Here is a 17,388-nt window from a genome sequence, read left to right as displayed (position 1 = left end):
ATACAAACCCTAATGCTTGGATCTAGATTTCTCTAATTGAACATGCATTGTATCCAAGACTGCTAATGGTAATTCTAGCATAATTACAATAAGAAACCAGATTTAGAAGATTACCTTGAATCACTTGCTTAGATCTTCTTGTCCTTGGAGCTTTATAGTCACAAGTGTCACTCCTCTAATGGCTTACAAACACCAACTAGCAAGAGGATGATTCTAGAGAGAAAGAGAGAGAGGAGAGGGGATGAAATCGTTCAGGGTCTCTTCTAAAGCATGAGTACCGATTTCCTTGACCCCAAGGGTCTATTTATACTAGTGAGGCTCCTAGGGTTTCACCCTTAAACCCTAACTGGATAACTTAGGCCCTAAGCTATCCAATACCCTAATAATAAGCCTTGGACGAATTCTAGACTTATCCTAAGTCCCAAAACCGTCCACCCCTTATCCATAAGGGATAATAGCTCAAAGTACAACTATCATACAATTTACAGTTTATACCCCTTTATTCAATTAATCTCTTTAAGTCGCTAAATTAATTCCTAATTAATTTATGACTTATATTAATAAAATAACAATATTATTATTCCTTATATTATTCTCATAATATATTAATAATATTTCTTCTCTCATTGTAAATCATCCTATCAAATTGCTATGGTGAAGGCAACCCAAAAGGACCATGCACAACCGGGTCAAATACTTGCCTAATATAGTTGCAGCCTTAGACACTATTCCAACAGTCTCCCACTTGGATAAGTCTAGTAACTATATATATAAGTATAATCCGATTAGCAATCGTAGCTCTCAAAGACGTTGTTAAACTCTGATCTTATCAATCTTGTCCTTTAGATAAGGGATCATGCAGTCCTCTGTTTAAATATCATGCAGACATTTATATGGAAACAATTGTCTAGTAGTTGGTTTCTCGATCTCAGATTTATTCGACATAGAACTTAATTGAACACATCAATTTAGTTCTGATCAGGCCCAGCACATAAGTCAAATCAAATCATCGAGCGGCTGAGATATCGCTTTTACCCTCTTAGGATAAAAGTAACAGATAAACTTCGACTTATATGCATTTACTTATTCATTAATCAAGTATACACAACAATGTGTTTTATAACATCAATTTACTGATGCTGTTTCGCATTATCAATGTACAACCAATTAATAAATAACAAACCATATATCTATGTTTTAAGACCATATGATATTATGGTCTTGCGATCATCCTTTTTCGTCAAATTCCATAAGGTGATTCCAGCAAGCGCGGGTTTGTTCCAATGCTCAAAACTAGTTCCTAAGCACTCATGAACGTTGCAACAATCTTTTGCTATGTCTAATACCATTTAGACAATCTACATGACAATCTTCATTCATACCTACTTCCAAAATATGAACGACTGTGGACTTACACTGGGCATGAAAGATTCTAAATGGACTTGACTAGGCATAGTTGAACTTAGGAAATTTATAGACTTGACAAATTTTGACCTAGTTAGGTTCGTTCAGCCTGACAATACGACGCTCGGATAGGTTAAGTAGGGAGATATATATAGGAATCTACTCGTCACATTAATTGAACCTGTATCTGGAACCGTGGTTTAACTTTTCCTCCATATGCGGATTATGTCCTTAATTCCGGTATTGATGGGGAAACTGGTAAATTCCGATAAATTAGGTCTGTAGAAAATCATTTTTTTTCTTTCTATCTGATAGTCATATGTTACCTTCTCTGCGTGATTGGAAGAGATCCGACCTGGACTGTAACATATGCAACTCTATTTCTCTGCATATTATATATATATATATATATATATATATATATATATATATATATATATATATATATATATATATATATATATGAGATTCCTCTTATCTGTTAGCCATATGCTGTCTCCTCTGTGTGACTAACAATCCGACCTGGTACACAGCATATGCACCAAATGATAACACTCTGAATCTATATTCTCCCCTATTGATGGTATTCTTATCCGATGTAAGGAGTACTCTGGAAGTCATTGATTACCAGGGCATATCAGGAAGCGGGAAACACGTTCTAGTACACTTAAAATTGAACACTCAAAGATTGTCTATAGATCTCGCTGCTCAATTTAGGTGGACAACAATATCCCTGGTCGTCGTCGGCTGAATGGTCATTAAGATATAGTATCGAGGAACTTAGGATCAGATACAATATCTAGGAACTTAAGTTCACCTTGTCTTGTATCAAATAGTATGTCCTAAATCAATCACAATTTTTCGTGTTTAAGTGGACAACAATACCGGCGATCGACCAGACAAAGATGTGAAGATAGAAGGTACCGACAAGTGGATAAAGGTTGTCTAAAAACTTTGATCCCAAATCACTCTTAAAGTTCGATATCATTTTTATTTTTGTTAAATTTGTCATAGTTTCTTCTAATTTAAATATTAGGGGAGAATTAAAAATTAAAAAATAACGAAAATTTAAAAAAAATCCAAAAATAGTGTTATTTCTGTTTTATTTCTTGTTCAAAAAAATCAAAAATCCAAAAATATTTTTGTTTCTGTTTTAATTTGTGTGCTAAGTTTTCTTTTAGTTTAGTTTTGTCTTGAAAATTGATTTCAGGTATAGATAAGATTCATGGAGTTTGTGTTGAAGATTTCTGAGCCAAATTCTCGTCCGTGAGCATCGAAGAATTTACATTCGAAGGAGCAAGAAATGAAGATTATTCTTTCGACATTCAATCTTTCAACCCCAGAAGCAAGGTGAAGCTGAAATTGAAGAATATGTGATGGATTGCTTTGAAGCCTCCTCAATCAGTCTGCTGCTATCTTAAATCTGCTGAAGTGATCCAGAAGATTTGTTCCCTCTGATGTTCCCTCTGAAGATTCTCAAGCTGAAAGCGCTATCTTTCAAGAATCAGTACATCAAGCCTCCTCACCCGACGTGCGATCAAAGCCAAACTCTGAAGAAAAACCTAACCGCTCAAGATGAATTCATTTATTGAAAATTCATCAAGTTCATCTTGAAGCTGTGAAGAATTTGAAGATTAATGTTGAAGCCAAGTTCCCAATAAAGATTAACAAGAAAAGCCAGCTACTTTTTAGGGGAGCTTGTTGGGTCAATTAGAAAAGAAATCTATAAACCAAGGGGGAGATTGTTGGGTCAAATATATGGTTTATACTTTGCTTTTCTAGGAAAATATATTTTTATGTAATGTTGTATGTGTTTGCGGTTTGTGTGTACGGTCGTACACATGGTGTGCGGTTGTACACATGTGTATGGCTGGAGGTCCATATAAATAGAGGAATGCATGTGAGTGTACGGTTAGAAAAGAAGAGAGCATCTTGTAGAGAGAGAAAGTTAGAGAGAAGTTCTGTGTGTGTGAATCTTTGTATCCGGATCTTCATTCTAATCATATCATACATAGATTCTTCTTCTTCTTCTTCTTCTTCTCCTTCTCTTCTATTTAATCTGACACCATCCGTTTGATTGAGATTTCGCACCATCAAACAGATCTGATTGATACACAGGCATTTTTGGGGACTTACATAAACACAAAACATCAATTACATAAACTTTATCTTGACAAACTATTATTTTTCGATATCTTATTTAATATCCAAATACGAATATGAAAATTCAGATATCTGAAATTTCGGATACCAAAAATCGTATCTGAATTTTTGGATACTCAATTTTGAACGCCCTTATATATACTATTAGGTGTTACATCCATGTATTACATGTGTTCATTTAAAAAAAACTATATAAAAAATTCTAGACATTTGAGAAGTTTAATTTATAAGAAAAATTAAAAAAATTATTAAATTATTAAAATTAAAGTGTTTTTTATCTTTTAAATTTAGATAAGTAAACAAAGAAAACTAATGGATTTTACTTTAATTTTTTTTTAATTAAAAAGAAAGTCAATTAATAAAATTGAAATAGCTTTATTATTATATTTATTGTAATTAATACATTTAATAAAAATAAAACAACCACAAAATGTCATATTGAAAAATTTTAATTGAAAATAACCACAAAATAACATGTGGTTAAATCAATAAAAATGTGATAAGTGTCAAAACATTATTTAATTATTAGGGAGGATTTTATTATAATAAAATAAAAATTTTACCTTTGATTTTCAAGATGTTACATAATAGATGTCATCTACTTTATAATCTAAAAGCATAAAAACTTGCAAAGACAATTGCAATGCCACTTCATCTCAAATTGATGTCACATACCATTTGTTCTTTCATCTTTTCAGAGGCTTGTATCTTTGATTTATATTACTTTTTTAATCAAATGATATTAACTAAATATTAAAACCAATTATATATATATATATATATATATATATATATATATATATATATATATATATATATATATATATATATATTCATTGCAAATGTATCTGAATTGTTATCAAAATTTATATTTTAATTTGTATTAAGTTTTATATATAAACTAATTTATGAAAAACAGTTAACGAATTTAAAGCCCAATTGAATGTATATTATTTTTTGTTAAACTAAGATATTTGTGTTAATATATATATATATATATATATATATATATATATATATATATATATATATATATATATATATATATATATATATATATATAGTAATTGTTGATATGGTATGCGACCACTTTAAGATGATTGTTATTGCATTGATATGGGTAGTCATTGTAAAATTGATGTAACACAATTAAAAATTTAGTACCATTCCAGTGATGTGGATGATCTAACTAACGATATATATATATATATATATATATATATATGGAAAAGTGAATATATCCTTAAAGATATATATAAGCTTAGGTACCCAAACTTAAAATAATATGTCGTTTTGTTTGATATATTCATTATAATATTGTTAAACTTAAATCCTTAACTTGATTTATATTCAATATTTTAAAAGTAATTGTTGATATGGTATGCGACCACTTTAAGATGATTGTTATTGCATTGATATGGGTAGTCATTGTAAAATTGATGTAACACAATTAAAAATTTAGTAGCATTCCAGTGATGTGGATGATCTAACTAACGATATATATATATATATATATATATATATATATATATATATATATATATATATATATATATATATATATATATATATATATATATATATATATGTGGAAAAGTGAATATATCCTTAAAGGTATATAAGCTTAGGTACCCAAACTCAAAATAATACGTCGTTTTGTTTGATATATTCATTATAATATTGTTAAACTTAAATCTTTAACTTGATTTATATTCAATATTTTAAATTTTCACTATTATCTTCCTCTTACATCACATCTTTTTGGTGAACACTTACTAGGCTATATATATTATTGTTGAAAATGACAATTATTTAAGAGTAAGATAAATACGAAATTTATAAAAATCTTTGAAGTAATTCAATTTAGAAGTTGAATTATAAGAACATTGGATAATTACAATGTCTATATATGATACAAAACGATGTAGTATGGTGAGGTTGGGTAACTAAGCTAATATACCCTTAAGGGTATATATATATATATATATATATATATATATATATATATATATATATATATATATATATATATATATATATATATATATAATTTGTTGTTTCCAAAAAAAGAAAAAACAAAAATAATGGCACTCACACACAATGAGGATCAATTCATGCGAAAATACGACGCTTCTTCAGTTTTTTTTATGAGTTTCATTGCCGGTCAGTTGTAATCTACTCCTATGCTAACAACACCTATTTCATTTATGTCCACGACGGGACTTGAACTTTCGACTTCAAATATGGAGGACACCACCTGATACCGCTGAGTTACAAGCCCTTGATCATTGCCAGTTAGTGGTGGGATTAATTTCATTTCCATATAAACACAAAACATGTATTACATGAACTTCATCTCGACAAACTATTATTTTTGGATATGTTTAATATCCGAATATGAATATGAAAATTTGGATATCCAAAATTTCAGATACCAGAAATCGTATCTGAATATTTAGATATTCAATTTTGAACGCTACTATGTGTTAGAGACTCAATTTTTTTTTTCCACCTTAATGAAAAAGAATCCCTAGTCCGTTGCGATATGATATGCGGCGTACAATGCGTTATTATATCACTAAACATATGTTTCGACATACGGTGGTATAGCAGGTTTTCAGTTTTATTTTTTTAATTTTTTTAATTTTGATTCCATTAATAATTATTAAATAAGTTAATGTATTGAATCTATTATTCTAGGGACGATTGATAGTGTGCGGCGGAGTTCCGTGCTTTTGGTATGAAGAATCGATGGAGGGGCATACTGCAATAGCTGGTAATACAGCGATATAATGAATAGATATCAATCAGTGAACCACTGATTCTTAATTTGTAAATTTAATTGTTAGTAAATAGTAATGAAGTTTAATCTGTAAAGTAATTTGTTATTGATTTTTGTATGTTGATTTATATTTCATTAACATTTTTGTATAATTAACTGTGAAAGATTTAAAAAGCATAAAAAAAATGACTTTCAGCTTTTAATCAAATACATGCATTTTAAATTAATATGGGATGTTTCACTTATTGATGGATATGAGTGAACTCGTTAGGTTGGTTTATATTAGTAATTTCATCCGTGTTATTTTTTGTCACCTGATATGTTATTTTCTACATCTGTCTATCGTATCAAGGAAATGAATATGACCATACCTTTTTAATTTCCATATCATCTTTTTTTATTCGAGTTTAGTTTTTCAAAATTATTTTTTTGTTAATAATTATAATAATAAATTATAGAATAAAAAATATATTTTTTAAATAAAAATATAAATTTTAAATTGGAAAAAAAAACTTCAAGACAAAAAAGCTACTAATTTAAGTTTTTGCCCTTGATTTTTTTGGGAATTTGTGCCTTCAACACTTGCAATACTTCAATATCTTGGAGCGCCAAACATTCGGTGGTCGTCTTAAGAATTACTAAGCCATTGAGGATTTCTTATTGTCTATGAATTGCTTTTTCTCGCTCTCTTTGTTCTTGATATTCCCTTTCTTGTTATCGAAAAATTTCTAAGTGCTCATGTCTCAACCTATTTTTCTCTTGTTGCACTATAAAGTGCTCCTTGAATTTCTCTTCTATTTCCATCATGTGTTTCGCTCTCTTTTCACTCTCATATGCATGTTTAGCCACTTGGTTAGCCTTGTCCCTTCTAATCAGTCACCGAGGAAGGTCGATCTGCGTTTGTGCATCGGACATATCGATCGAGCTCGAGTTTTGTAACATCTTAAATTGCATCTCTGCCACCATTGGACATTTTATCCATTTGGCTATCTTCTCAACATCTCTCATGGTCTCTCAAAATAAAAAACATGACTCATCGCCACTCTATATTGTGCTTTTGTGGCTTTAAACACAATAGAGTTATTGTAGTAGCTTTCCTTCACCGAATAAAGCTTGTTGTAGATCAAGATGAATTTGGTGCATTGTAACATCCCGAGTCCAGGAGTGCAAGTTCGGGGTTCAAAGTGTAAATTTGAAGGGCAACCCGGCGAGTCCATGCATGGACTCGGCGAGTAGGGTTGCGACTCAGGTCGCGTCTTAAGTGGCCAAGTCGGCAAGTCCAAAGTTGGACTCGGCAAGTAGGTGTTGTGCGAAGAAAACCCTAATTTCAGGGAATGAGCCATATATAAAGGACATTATACCCTCTCCCCAGCCTCCTTACCTCCCCTTGAAGTCCAGAAAACCCTAGAAACGTGATTGCGAAGGATTTTAGTGCATTTGAGCCTTGGAGAAGAAAGTTGGAGGAAGATCTTAGAGAGTTAGGAGGCTTGGAGCAAGGGGCTTTGCTTATATTCGGATTTCCTTGCTGTTGGGGGCTTCTCTTTGAGGTATTATATCATTTTTAGGCTGCTATTCATGTAGATTCATCATTTTTGGGTTGTATGGAAAGTTTGGCTTGTGGTATTTTGAGTTTGAAGGTTAGATCTGAGGTTGCTAACTTAGATCTGGAATGGAGAAGGTCTAGAGTGCATTAAAGTCCTTGTTATTGAGTGATTGGTGAAGCCATCTTGTCCTAAACCCTAGCCCTAGAGTATAAAATGCCTAGATCTCTTTGGATTCAAGTAAAGTTTGCCACTTTACGTGATGGAAGGGTTGTAGAAGGGTAGATCTACATTTTGGATCAATTGCATGGCATGAAAGGCTTCTGTATGGGTTAAGAACAAGTGGTACTCGGCGAGTTGCTTGAAGGCGCGTAGGAACTCGACGAGTTTGAAAAACAACTCGGCGAGTTGGTTGAAGATAGCCTTGGACTCGGTGAGTCTGTTCTTCGACTCGGTGAGTCTGTTCTTCGACTCGGCGAGTCTGTTCTTGAGGTCTTAGCCTTTCCTGGTTAAGCTAAGAATCGGTGAGTCAAGGGATTACTCAGTGAGTTGGAAGGGGGTCCTTTTCAGTGTTAGGGGACTCGGCGAGTAAGGTCAGCCAAAAGGTTGACTTTGACCAAGAGTTGACCAGTTGACTTCTAAGGGCATTTTGGTAATTGTTGGCTTTTGTTTTGAGTTCAGTGTTGGTGCTAGCTAGTGGTGGAGATCGTGTCAGCGGTCGGAGCATCTCGGTTTTATCTTTTCAGTCAGCAATTGCGAGGTGAGTTATCCTCACTATATCAACAGGGTCTAAGGCACCAAGGCCAACCCTTTATCGGATTGTAATCCGGGTATTGTTCTTATGTTGTTGTTTTACTATGTTTGCATCCTGGTAGTTAGGATGGTATTCGTTAGAGACCTGGTTAAGGTCGGTGTGACATCCCCAAAACCACGGCCAGAAAAGACCGATTTTTGTTTATGCTTTATAAAAATCAGAGTACTTCATTTTATAAAAAGGTTGCGAAATTTGTTCCCAGAAAAACATGGTAAATACGTTATTAAAACATTTTCGAAGAAACGTATTTATTTCATTTTAAAATGTTTGGGATGTCATCGTTAATACCGAAACATAAGCATAAACAGAACTTACAATGATTTACACTAGTGATCTACATCTCTTTTAAATCTCTCAGTGTAATGTCACTTCACTTCATCACCTGTGATATACATAAACTGAGTGGGTCAGGTTGGGAAACCTGGTGAGCACATAGGGTTTTCAACCCATAATAATATAATTACTATGTTCAATCAAACAATCAACCCAATTACCCATCCCCATTATCTTCTTTACTCTTTAAGGATTTAACCTAAGAGTCATCTATCCTGCATTCGTTTATTCCGAAGTCCCTTACCTCCAGGGTTATAGGACTGACACTAAATCCATAGCTGCCAATGTTCGTTCATAAAGCACTAATTCCATAGCTGCTATGGTCTATTCATCAGGTACTAAATCCATAGCTACCAGTCTTTATCTAATAGGTACTAAGTCCATAGCTACCAATGTTCAACAGGTACTAAGTCCATAGCTACCAATTCCCAACAGGTACTAAATCCATAGCTACCAACGTTTAACAGGTACTAAGTCCATAGCTACCGGTGTTTGTCCCATAGGCACTAAGTCTATAGCTGCCAATGTATCATCTTCTATCTCTCATCATTCATCTACCCATCTCATACCCAACATATTCGTATATATAAAATACGTATACAACTTAAATTCTTTAAAACATGTATAAAACGTTCATCCAGTATAGACAGCAAGTATTCAGATAATATGCACACATAGCACGTAGTTTATATAAAATACTTCATATCTATGTGTAAGATGAAAGGGACTATGCACTCACTTGAGAAGGTGGTGACTCGGTACTTGGACAGCGCTTCATTTACTTTAAAATAATTTCCTTTGATGAAACCTAATATTATCACCACTAGATTTTAGTCTAATATTACCGTCACTAATTATTAGTCTTATTATTATTATTATATAAGCGTTTAAACAATACTTTCCAACTACTATGTACAGACAGGGGCCAGACATAAAACACCGGAGGGCAGGACCATTTTGGCGTATAGCACTTCTGAAATCCAACAACCCTATGCGGCCCTTTAAACCAGATTCCCCGTACCGCAAGTAGTTAAAAGATATTATAACGACACTTATATAAGTCATAATAATAGCTCAAATATTTATTATAAATTTATAATAACAATACTAATTTTAAATATAAACTATATTTAAAATAGGGTAAGCATAACTTACTTTCAAGGGGATTTTAGCTAGGAGTCGGGCTCTGCAGGGGCAGAACTTCGTCGCTGAATCTTTCTAAGAAAGATTCGTGCAGCGCTTCAGCGCTCACCTTACTATTGTAACAACGCAAATTTTCAAACAAAATTTTCATTTAAAATAAAGTGAATTATTTCAACCAAATATAATTATTCCAAATCTCATATCAAAGTACAATCATAAAATCCCCAAGATCTCAAAACATCAACAGTGTGTACGCGTCATGCCGGCGCCTTCCCACGGTCATCGCTAGTACCTGAAACACATACATGACAACTGTAAGCATAAATGCTTAGTGAGTTCCCCAGTATACTACTTACGCATATACGCCTTTCCAGGCCTTAAGATAATCGCCTTCCGGCCCATAACATATTGCCTTCCGGCCCATAACATAATGCCTTCCGGCCCATAACATATTGCCTTCCGGCCCATAACATAATGCCTTCCGGCCCATAACATATTGCCTTCCGGCCCATAACATATTGCCTTCCGGCCATAAACATACACAACAATTAATACATTAATTTTAACACATATAGCACATATATCATATATCATATCCGACCTTTCAGTCACATAACATATTGCCTTCCGGCTCGTATAACATACATAGCACACGTAGCAAATACCTTACTATTTATAGCACGTATGACACAAATCATATCCGACCTTCCGGTCACACAGTCAAACCCTTCCGGGTACAGTATAGTGAGAAGACTCACCTCGTGGTAATGAAAACTATCAACTCTTGAAATCACTCGCACTCGATCCGCCGATCTGCAGACTCCCTATAATACCATATACCCTTATTAATACTCTTATCATTCAAGACAACTGACCCTAAGAAATTATATGCAGGTCAACTCTGGTCAACGGTCAACTGGACCGGACTCGTCGAGTGCAAAGGTGACTCGACGAGTCGAGACGTCCTCTCCAACTTTCCCTGATGTTCCCTTTCTACTCGTCGAGTATCCCCTTTGACTCGACGAGATCCGCGTGGAAGAATCGCGGGGCCACCCCGACTCCACTCGCCGAGTCTGAAGAACAACTCGGTGAGTCCCAGTGAGTCTTCAAGCTACTCGCCGAGTCTGTTCATTGGACTCGGCGAGTCCATGCCATGCAGTCGATCAACTGCTTCCTAAAATACGTATGGTCCCGAAATACACAATCATGGGACTTTCTGGACCTCTAAACATCCTATTACTGGGGTATAAACGTTTGGGTAACAACATAATAATCCATCTAATCACCAAATGGGTTTCATAAACCCTAAATCCGTGTACACATCAAAATAACAGGAATGATCCGAAGTATTACCTGAAAAACGTACTCTCTGTGTCCCTAAACCTCAGAACTCGAATCCCTTGCTGTTCCTTTAACCAAAACTCCTCTCCTTCTTGCCCAATAATCTCTTCAAAGTTCCAATAGCCTAAAATCTTGCTCTAGATGTCCACAGACGCCTAGGGTTCTTCTCAATCGGCTAAAAGACGGACAATGACGGCCTAAAAGGCGTTATATACGATCCAAAACCAAACGGCTAGGGTTTCCGCTGAACAGCGCAGACTCGCCGAGTCCATAATGGACTCGTCGAGTCCAGTCGCGAACCCGCGACCCAGTCTGTGGTCCTACTCGGCGAGTCTGGATCCAACTCGCCGAGTCCCTTCCTAAAACGCCCCAAAAACAATATCATAAAAATACCTGAAATTTCGGGTTGTTACAACTCTCCCCCACTAGGACTAGACTTCGCCCTCGAAGTCTCACTCTGCAAATAACTCCGGATGTTGCTCCCGCATCTCACGCTCCGGCTCCCAAGTCATCTCCGATCCTTTCCGGTGTTGCCACTGAACCAACACCAGAGGTACCTCCTTGTTCCTCAGAACCTTGATCTTCCGATCCCTAATAGCTACCGGTCTCTCGGCGTAATTCAGGCTCGCATCCACCTGAATATCCTCTATCGGAACCACTGCCGATTCATCGGCTATACACTTCCTCAACTGTGATACGTGAAAGGTATTGTGAATCTGTCCCAACTCTGCTGGCAACTCCAACCGATAAGCTACCCGACCTACCCTTGCAATTACACGAAATGGACCTATGAACCGGGGCCCCAACTTGCCCCTCTTTCTGAACCGGATCACTCCCTTCCAAGGAGAAACCTTCAGGAGAACGAAGTCGCCAACCTGGAATTCCAGCTCGGACCGGCGTCTGTCCGCATAACTCTTCTGTCGGCTCTGGGCGGTCAATAACCTCTGCCTAACCTGCTGAATCTGCTCTGTCGTCTGGAGTACGATCTCTGTACTGCCCATCACTCTCTGTCCCACCTCTCCCCAGCAAATGGGAGTCTGACACCTCCTACCATACAACAACTCAAAAGGTGGCATACCAATGCTCGAATGATGGCTGTTGTTGTAGGAAAACTCAGCCAAAGGCAAATGCGTATCCCAGCTACCCCCGAAGTCTAACACACACGCTCTATGCATGTCTTCCAATGTCTGAATCGTCCGCTCGCTCTGACCGTCTGTCTGGGGATGGTATGCGGTACTAAAATGCAGTTTAGTACCCAGCTCCTCATGGAATTTCTTCCAGAACCTGGAAGTGAAGCATACATCACGGTCTGAAACAATCGAGATCGGCACTCCATGCCGAGATACTACCTCTCTCACGTATAACTCCGCCAACTTCTCCGCTGATGAACTCTCGCTAATGGCAAGGAAGTGTGCACTCTTCGTCAATCTATCCACAATCACCCAAATTGCATCGACTCCCCTAGTAGTTCTCGGCAATTTGGTGATGAAATCCATAGTAATCTGCTCCCACTTCCACTCAGGAATCTCCAAGGGCTGCAACTTTCCATGCGGTCTCTGGTGCTCGGCTTTAACCCTACGGCAAGTCAAACACCTCTCAACGAACCATGCGACGTCTCTCTTCATACAAGGCCACCAATACTCCTTCCTCAAGTCCAAATACATCTTCGTAGCACCGGGATGGATCGAGAATTTCGATCTATGAGCCTCCTCCATCAAAGTAGCACGCGTACCGCCCACGAATGGTACCCAAATCCGACCCTGAAACGTCAGAAGTCCTCGTCCATCCTTAACGAACTCCGAAATTAACCCAACGACCCGCTCTTTCTTCTGCATCTCGGATCTCACAACCTCGGCCTGTGCCCCACGAATAGCATCTAATACTGGAGACATCACCGTCAGTCTCAGGCATATGTCTCGCAATGGAGTGCTCTCCGCCCTACGACTCAATGCGTCGGCTACCACGTTAGCCTTGCCTGGGTGGTATAGGATCTCACAGTCATAATCCTTAACCACGTCCAACCATCTCCTCTGACGCATATTTAGGTTGGGTTGATCCATCAAATACTTCAAACTCTTATGGTCCGTGTATATAGTACAACGAACCCCGTACAGGTAGTGACGCCAAATCTTGAGAGCGAACACTACTGCCCCCAACTCTAAGTCATGCGTGGGATATCTCGCCTCGTGAGGCTTTAATTGCCTCGATGCATAAGCTATCACATGGCCTCTCTGCATCAACACTGCACCCAGTCCCGAAATCGATGCGTCGCAATATACGACAAAATCCTCCATCCCCTCCGGGAGGGCTAATACCGGGGCTTCGCACAGTCTCTGACGTAGTGTCTCGAAGGAAGTCTGTTGCTCGGGTCCCCATGAGAATGTAACACCCTTCCGGGTCAATCTGGTGAGCGGTACCGCGATCTTGGAGAAGTCCCTAATAAACCTCCGATAGTACCCCGCCAACCCAAGGAAACTCCTGATCTCGGAAGGTGACTTCGGTGCCTCCCAACTCATCACTGCTTCCACCTTGGCCGGATCGACCAATATCCCTGCCTGATTAACAACATGTCCAAGAAATTGGACCTCCCGCAACCAGAAGTCACATTTGGAGAATTTTGCATATAGCTTCTCCGACCTCAATACCTCAAGGACCTCCCTCAAATGTCCCTCATGCTGCTCTCTAGTTCGCGAATACACTAGGATGTCGTCGATAAATACAATCACAGACCGATCCAGCATCGGCCTGCATACCCTGTTCATGAGGTCCATGAACACTGCCGGGGCATTGGTGAGCCCGAAAGGCATCACCACGAACTCGTAATGCCCATACCGCGTCCTGAATGCTGTCTTCTGGACGTCCTCATCCCGCACTCTTACCTGATGGTACCCTGATCTCAAATCGATCTTGGAAAACCAAGATGCCCCTTGCAACTGATCGAATAGATCATCGATCCTAGGTAACGGATAGCGGTTCTTGACCGTCACCTTGTTCAACTCTCGGTAATCAATGCACATCCGGTGTGAACCATCCTTCTTCTTGACGAACAGAATCGGTGCTCCCCACGGCGAGCTACTCGGCCGAATAAATCCCTTCCCCAGCAACTCCTGGAGTTGCGAGGACAACTCTTGCATCTCTGGAGGTGCAAGACGATAAGGCACCTTCGCAATAGGCGCAGCCCCCGGAATCAGATCGATACCAAACTCTACTTGCCTCGCAGGAGGTACTCCCGGCAACTCCTCAGGAAAAACATCTGGAAACTCGCGCACCACTGGAACCTCCTCCACTGTCCACGGTCTCTCGGAAGCCTCCCGCGTATCCATCACATACGCCACAAAACCTCTACATTCCTGCTGTAGGCATTGCCTCGCCCTAGCGGCCGAACAAAAAGCTGATCCCGAACGAGTACCCTCGCCGTATACCGTAAGAACTCCCCCACTAGGGTCTCGTATAGTCACCAGTTGGCGCTCACAGTCGATGACAGTGCTGAATCGGCTCAACCAGTCCATGCCCACGATGACACAGACATCACCCATCGCAATAGGAACTAGGTCAATCGAAAACTCAACCCCGAAAATCTCTAGTACGCATCCCCGAAGAACCTCCGTGGCACAAACCACCCTCTCGGCCGCTATAGAAACGCTCAGAGGCCGACTTAACGGCTCACGACTAATGCTGATATGTTGACTAAAGGCTAAAGATACAAAGGATCTACTCGCACCCGAATCAAATAACACTAGAGCAGGCATAGAGTTCACAAGAAAAGTACCTACACATACATTAACATAAGCATAACATTTCGACTTTCAAGTAAATACGTGAATTACAGCATACCTGCCAAAACATCTGGCGCAGCGCGGACCTCCTCCGCAGTCAGCTGAAAGGCTCTCCCACGAGCCCTCGGGGCCTCGACCTTCGCCGGTCGGGTTTCAGTGGTCCTGGTAGTAGGTGTAGATCCCTGACGAAGCTGCGGGCACTCAGCCTTCCGATGGCCTGTCTGGTTGCAGTGAAAGCAAACCATGAACCCCTTAGGACAATCCCTGGCAATGTGTCCCTCCTTGCCACACTTGTAGCAACCACCAGCTCGACACGCCCCCTCATGACTTTTGCCGCACTTCCCGCAAGTGCGGCCCTTCTGACCTCCCATCCTCGAATCAGCGGACTTGATCCGCTTGGCTGCCGGCTGAGACTGAGCTGGTCGTCGGTCCACCTGCCGAGACTCGGCCTCCTCCCTGGCCCGAGTCTCCAACTCGATCTCGCGCTTCCTGGCGTTCGCCTGAAGCTCAATGAAAGTACGATAGGTGGAGTTTGACACAAACTCACGGATATCCCTCCTCAAAACGCCTAAATACCGGCTCATCCGTGACTGCTCTGTAGACACCAACTCTGGGCAGAACATCGCCCTCTCGTGAAACTTCCGTGTGACCACCGCAACGGAATCAGTACCCTGCTTAAGGGTCAAGAACTCCTGAATCAATCGTTCCCTCTCCACTGGGGGAACGTACTCGTCCCTGAACATCTCAGTAAACCTCTCCCATGTCACCGCTGTAATCTCCGCCAGAGTGAAGTTCGCCGTCACGAACTTCCACCAATCCTTCGCTCCCAGACGGAGCTGGTTCAAGGCGAACCGTACCCTCAGGTGCTCCGGGCATGAGCAAGTGTAGAAGCACCCCTCAATGTCGGCGATCCACCTCATCACAACAATCGGATCCTGCGTCCCATCAAACTCAGGGGGTTTCGTGTTGCTGAATTCCCGGAACAGCAACGAATCGCCCCCTTGCGGCCTGGTAGCGGCCACAGCTGCGGTAGCGGCAGCGGCTGCAGCCTCAGTCAGCGCGGCGTACCGCTCCTCAAACGTCTCCATCAGTGTGGTCTTAATAGACCCAAACATCTCCGGGATCTCAGCCCGGATCGCTGCAGCTACCTCCTCCTGAATCATCTGACGAATATCCTTGTCGCTCACACTGCTCGAACTCGCCCCATGACGTGTGGTAACCATGATGTCTCTGAAATACAACATAAAATTATCAGAGACTCCATCAAGTACATTTGTACTCGATAACGCAACCCTACTCAGTCTCCGATATCCAGGGATTCTTACTTGGGTCTTCCCCCGACCCGGTGTCTTCGGTAGTACGGGCCCAATACTACCGACCACACCGTGTCAGTATTCGTCCCAAATCTTCCTCCCCAAACCCCGAATAGTGAGTACTCTACCTCTAGTATGCTCTATCTACCTGCACGCTATCGAATATCTCATATAAGCAAACTCCCTAGACTAAGGCATCACAAAACAGGCCATTCTAGTCCTATCATGAATACCTAGTCTTCTAGCATGCATAACAATTCATAATTCAGTGCATAACATAACATTGTAAGGTACTCTGGGGATCTTTACCGTTCGGGCGCTGGCTGATCGTACACACTGCTCCGTTCTTGTTTACCACTTTACCATTTATAAAAATTTATGTCTTTATTATTTTTAAAAGATTTTTCCTCAAATCCTCGGTTTGAGTTCAGTTACACCCGAAGGTACACCCGAATCCCTCAAACCAAGGCTCTGATACCAATTGTAACAACGCAAATTTTCAAACAAATTTTTCATTTAAAATAAAGTGAATTATTTCAACCAAATATAATTATTCCAAATCTCATATCAAAGTACTATCATAAAATCCCCAAGATCTCAAAACATCAACAGTGTGTACGCGTCATGCCGGCGCCTTCCCACGGTCCTCGCTAGTACCTGAAACACATACATGACAACTGTAAGCATAAATGCTTAGTGAGTTCCACAATATACTACTTACGCATATACGCCTTTCCAGGCCTTAAGATAATCGCCTTCCGGCCCATAACATATTGCC

This window comes from Lactuca saligna, chromosome 5, assembly GCF_052625555.1.
Source record: "Lactuca saligna cultivar CGN05327 chromosome 5, ASM5262555v1, whole genome shotgun sequence".
Lineage (NCBI taxonomy): Eukaryota > Viridiplantae > Streptophyta > Magnoliopsida > Asterales > Asteraceae > Lactuca > Lactuca saligna.
Note: the sequence above shows the minus strand (reverse complement) of the source record.